General features: G+C 38.1%; 1 long non-coding RNA gene across 1 annotated transcript in view; it reads left to right on the plus strand.

Annotated features, from left to right (window-relative positions):
- Window positions 1–5,140, plus strand: part of LOC116051807 — a 22,079-nt gene extending 16,939 nt beyond the window's left edge. Inside the window, exon 3 of the long non-coding RNA XR_004105450.2 lies at window positions 5,023–5,140. This is a non-coding gene — a long non-coding RNA (uncharacterized LOC116051807). The remainder of the gene's footprint in view (window positions 1–5,022) is intronic.
- The last annotated feature ends 750 nt before the right edge of the window (window positions 5,141–5,890 follow it).

A 5,890-nucleotide genomic window follows, 5' to 3' on the forward strand; every position in this document is an offset into this window, starting at 1 on the left:
TCATACGTTACCATGACAACCCTTTCACAGACAGTTGAATTGAATACTACAGGCAGTAATATGAACATTAGTCTACATATTTAGTGTTCCACTTCTGTCTGACTGTCTCTGTCTCTGTCTGTCTGTCTCTCTGTCTGTCTGTCTGTCTGTTTCTGTTTCTCCCTGTCTCTGTCTCTCTCTGTCTCTCTGTCTGTCTGTTTGTTTCTCTCTGTCTGTCTGTCTGTCTGTCTGTCTGTCTGTCTTTGTCTATCTCTGTCTATTTCTGTTTCTCCCTTTCTCTCCCTGTCTCTGTCTGTCTCTGTCTCTCTCTGTTTCTCCCTGTCTCTGTCTGTCTGTTTCTCCCTGTCTCTGTCTCTCTCTGTCTGTCTCTCTGTTTGTTTCTCTCTGTATGTCTGTCTGTCTGTCTGTCTGTCTGTTTCTCTCTGTATGTCTGTCTGTCTGTCTGTCTGTCTGTCTGTTTCTGTTTCTCCCTGTCTCTGTCTCTCTCTGTCTGTCCATGTCTCTGTTTGTTTCTCTCTGTCTCGGTCTGTCTGTCTCTGTCTGTTTGTCTGTTTCTGTTTCTTGTTTTTATTCCCTCTTCCGTAAGTTTTTTGGCTCTCCGTAACTTCTGCTTACGTTGAGCTATTTAAACCATTAAACTTTTAAAATGTTCAGCTCTTTCAGCTAATGATGGGACTTCTTCAACTTTTTTTCTACTATTTATACTTTTTAAAATATTAAGCTTTTTAACACTTTTTTTAACATTGAAGTCAATGAGATCATGCTTCAAATCCTTCAAATTTTCTTCCGCTCCCAACATTTTCAGCCCCTCCATACTTTCACCTACAGTTCTAAATAAAGAACCTACTGTTCTCTCACACTGTCTCTCACTCATTAGCAGGTGTGGTGATTAATGATCAAAGAGAGGCTTTATAAGTGCTAAAGGAAAATTTGTGATCTATACGGATGATAGTGTAGTGGATAGGACACATGACTTTGGTGTGGGAGATCCTGGTTCAAATCCCACTGGGTTACATCAGTCATTGTGTCCCTGATCAAGATGTCTTTTCACTTTTTCAACTATTCTCACTACTTCAACTTATTCTTATGGATTTAAGCTATTCAACCAGTTTAGCTTTAACAATTCAGCTATATATGTTTTATTTTGGCTCTCCTCTCTTTCTCTCCTCTCTTCTCTCCTTCTGTCCTTCTCTCTGTCCTCTCTTTTCTGTTGTTCAGCCCCATTCTTTTTACCTAATGTATTTCACATCTCATATCAGCTAGATTGATGCTTTTTCGTTCTATGCAGTGTCTGATAATAATACAAAGTATTTCTTCTTTCAGCCGTTTTAGGTAATTCATTTCAACTTTCATTTTTGAAAGTATTACAGTTCAGCTTCCAGCTTTTCTAACAATGTATTTTAGCTCTTCACTTGGGTAATGCAGTTTAGCTTCCAACTCTAACAATTTTCCAGATTTTTTTAGCAGTGTAGTGCATTGAGCTTTAAGATTTTTCGTACTATTTGTTTCATATTTCTGCATTTGTGAGTGATTATCATTAAGAAAATATACTCAGACCTCACAATGTTATACATCTTTTGTCATTATTCAACTTTTGAAGCCAACAGTTCAGTTTAGCATAAGCTTTTAACTTTTTAATGAAATTCATACGTATTAAAACGATTTCCACTTTTTCAACTATTCTCACTACTTCAACTTCTTCTCACTGATTTAAGCTATTCAACCAGTTTAGCTTTAGCAATTCAGCTATTCAGCATTCCCACGCATTTTCCGCATTTTCCTTCCATTCACGGCCATGTTAAATGTCCTCCACATTTCCCAGCGAAACGCAGAGCGAACCACTTTTTTAAATCGCTGATATGCCCACATTTTTAAGTTTATCAACATAAATTTTACATGAATACGTTCACAAAGGCCTTGTGGTGGTCACGATTACATCATTTCACCGATAGCCCTTATCGTTTTAGCAGTCTGAGGCTTTATTTGAGAGCTTGCTCTGTGTCTTTGAATAGCTCCAGTGGGGCACAGCTGACAGTTTCAGCAGGTGACACGGTCGTTAACCTGATTAAAGATCAAAGAGATCTCATCACAGACTTCAAAGGATGTTTTCACTGCTCATACGTTACCATGACAACCCTTTCACAGACAGTTGACTTGAATACTACAGGCAGTAATATGAACATTAGTCTACAGCTTTTGCGTTCCACTTCTGTCTGTCTCTGTCCGTCTGTCTGTCTGTTTGTTTCTCTCTGTCTGTCTCTGTCTCTCTCTTTCTATTCCTCTCTCTCTCTCTTTCTCTCTCTCTCTCTCTGTCTGTCTATTCCTTCCTCTGTCTATCTATTCAGACACAGACACACACACACACACACACACACACACACAAACAGACACACACACACACAGACACACAAACAGACACACACACACACACACACAAACACACACACACACACACACAGACACACACACACACACACACACACACACACACATACTGTTTTTTGTTAATTAGGAGGTCTATTTTTTCAAACCAGTTTTTTGCAACACTAAACAGTCACCCCTTTCCACTTGTGCTAGAAAGATGTAGTAAATCTTAAAAAATCCTATTTGAGCTATACAACACAAATCTCACTTCAAAATTTGAATAAACACATCAGAACTCAAAATACAAGAACCTGATACCATGCTGCATTAAGAGGACAAACGATAATGAGGTACTTAGCTCCGCCCATGACACAAATAGTAATTACCAGGGCCAACTTTACTTGTCAGGACTATGGCCATACACATACACAAACATGTAAGCTCTGTGTATTAAAGGGTCAAACATGGATAAATGGAACCTTAAACAGACACAAGTGGACTGTGTGATACAGTGCCTTCACTTAAGTATTAGAGCAACAAAACCCATACCATTTGTGAACAGAAATGAAAATTAATGAATGGCAAAATGAAATTATGCATGTCGACGTGTCTGGCTTGAGAAAATAGAGTAAAACTAACGTGTCTTCTTAAGAACTCGAGGGACAAACGCCTATCTTTGTCCTTAGAGTTTGATATAGAGCGTTCTATGAATGGAATGAAGCATTTTAAATATCGCTCGATCACGTGAATTTGATCGTGGGAAGCCGAAATCGTGATTAAAATTTGATTCATTGTGCAGCCCTAGTTACATTTTAAAGTGCAGTTTTCTACTGATATGTTCTTTCAACTAACACTATTGCGATACGTTGCAGTCTTTCACGATGTGTATATTGTGCCAGTTGATATTGCGAGGACGATAAAAAAAATATATATATATATATTTCGCAGCCCTAGTTTTGAATATTGTTTGGTCCTGATGAGTTGCTGTAATTTGAGGACATTGTCTACATGTAGTGAAAATGTTGCAAAGCCATCGCCCTCCCCAACCACCCCATACCTGTTACGTTTATTAGCTGTGAACACAGAAGGGTCTACTCTCCTTGATATAAATGCTGTAGACAAACACCTCTCAGTATATAGGCGAATGCAATACCACAAGTTACAGCCTCTAAAATTAACATACAGTTGAATCAACACCTCTGTAACACTGAACATTATATCCTTCATGAAGGTAGGATTAAATACAGGGCTGTTGTTTCAGGCTGTATTAGTTTCCACTAGTTGTTGGTCTGATTTATAAAGCTGTTTTAGTGTATGTGTCAAATAAACAATGCAGAAGAGCATTTGTGTGTATTTTTTTCTCTCCAAAACTTTATTCAACAAGTGTAACACATGAAGTGTAAACTTACACAATACAAGTATTGTAAACAAGTATTTATGTTGCTGCTTCATCTTGAAACTGAAGGTTACAGTGGGATTAGTCTGGTGCTGTTTTGGAGTAAGGTCTGGCTCATAGACTGTCTGGCTACAACACAGATACATTCTAGGATAGGAGAAAAAAACCAAACACTCTGCGTTGTTTGCATTTCTTTAAACCAATCGCAATCATCTTGGGTCGCGGTGCTAAGCGCCGGACGCAGCGACGGTGGCTCTGCTAAGTAGTCTCGGGAAGGAACTTGTTTAGATGGAACATTTGCACCCCGCTAATGAAAACACCACATATAATAATAAATGAAGTTAACTGTTGAAAAAATACAGTAATGTGATCTATTTAAAATTACTATATACTTGGCTAAATGTAATGTGCTCTTACCAGTGTATCACCGTTTGTATTTTGTCTGCAGAAATCCCTGCCCAGTTAGTTGGCAGTAAATGATCTAAACATTCTTTGTAAATCTTTACAATCCTTCCCTGAAAGAACCAAGCCTTATAGCACGATCCAAATTGTCTTCAAAAGTTGCCATTTCCAGCATGTAGTTTGTCATGTAAATGGCCAGACAAGAAAATAAAACTTCATTCATTATTTTAAAATAAAATAACAATTAAATGAAATAAATATTACAAATTAAATTTTTAATAAACCTAGAGATTTGGCTCAAGTGAGGGATAGCGTTTATCTATTGATTCATCGCTATCTCGCGATGTTTCAGTGCCGTTCACGTCCAGATCGCGAGAAGATGAGCGATGGCAACAGAAAACAAACCTGGGGACGAATTTGACACAGTTTTCGGTCAAAATGACTCCTTAGAGCTGTCTTCGCACCACGATTATGAGACTGCAGATTCCAGAGAAACTAGAAAAAAGACAAAGAAATCATCAATGAAAACAAACTACTTTTAAATAAACCTTTTTTTAAAGTAAGGAAATTTGTGTTAGGTAAATTATCAGGGTACCCGCAGGGTCTTAAAAGCATTGAAAAAGTCTTAATTTTGATCATCTCAAATTAAGGCCTTACAAGCCTTGAATTTAGTATACAAAATAATGATGTAAGCTACTTGAATTAAATAAAACATTTTATTTAAATTATCAGTCATATTTAATACAGTTTATTGGATAATAATATAATCCAATTAAATAAGATAAATTACACTGCATAATGAGCACTTTTACTTTTGGTACTATATTTTGATAATACTTTTGTACTATTACTTAAGGAAGATGTTGAATGCTGGACTTGTAACTGACAAGTAATTTGTAACTCTACAACACTGTTTTTTTCTACTTTTACTGCAATACATGATCTGAGTAAGTCTTCCACCTCTGGAAATCACCAACAACAGTCATGCATGAATACCTGCAGCAGTGTTTAACACTGAACACACAGCTCAGTTCAGCGTTTCCTTGCAGCTCTGCTACAGCAGCAGATAACTTTTATGGTTACCTGCCGTCTCTAACAGTCCGCTCACAGTGAAGTCCTGCACGGATCAACAGATGTTAGAGTCCGGCAGATGCTCGCTCTCTTTGTTATAAGACGCACAGCGAGCAGATTAATGCGCTCACAGATCCAATATTTGCAGATATTACCGCTCGGTGTTTGGCTAGCTAATAAGCAGTTAGCCTGTTAGCTTGAGTTTTGTCTGAAGGCGCCGAGCGGCCAGCTACGTTCCGGCACACACCGACACATTCCGCACATCCTCCGCTCAGTTTAACCGCTAACCCCCCTGTACCGGTCAGAGAGGCATGTTTACTTTGTGTCTCGGTCCTCCGGTGCGTACAGCGACAGGCTCCGGTCAGTTTTTAATTAGCTTACATTAGTAACAGTTAATTGTGTTACGGTATGAACTTAATCCTAACAAATATAAGACCTTTGTAACTAAATCCAAGACTTTGTATACCAAATTCAAGGTTAAATTAAATTCTTAATTTGAGATTATCAAATTTAAGACTTTTTCAATGCTTTAAAGACCCCGCGGGTACCCTGCATCTGCACGGCATCTCTTTGGAAGTCTGAAACAAAGGGACGATCACTCAATGAGTTTGTTTCTAATGCACAAAACTAACAGACCTGCTAATGTCTGAACCTCAC

Source organism: Sander lucioperca, chromosome 24 (genome assembly GCF_008315115.2).
Source record: "Sander lucioperca isolate FBNREF2018 chromosome 24, SLUC_FBN_1.2, whole genome shotgun sequence".
In the NCBI taxonomy this organism is placed as follows: domain Eukaryota; kingdom Metazoa; phylum Chordata; class Actinopteri; order Perciformes; family Percidae; genus Sander; species Sander lucioperca.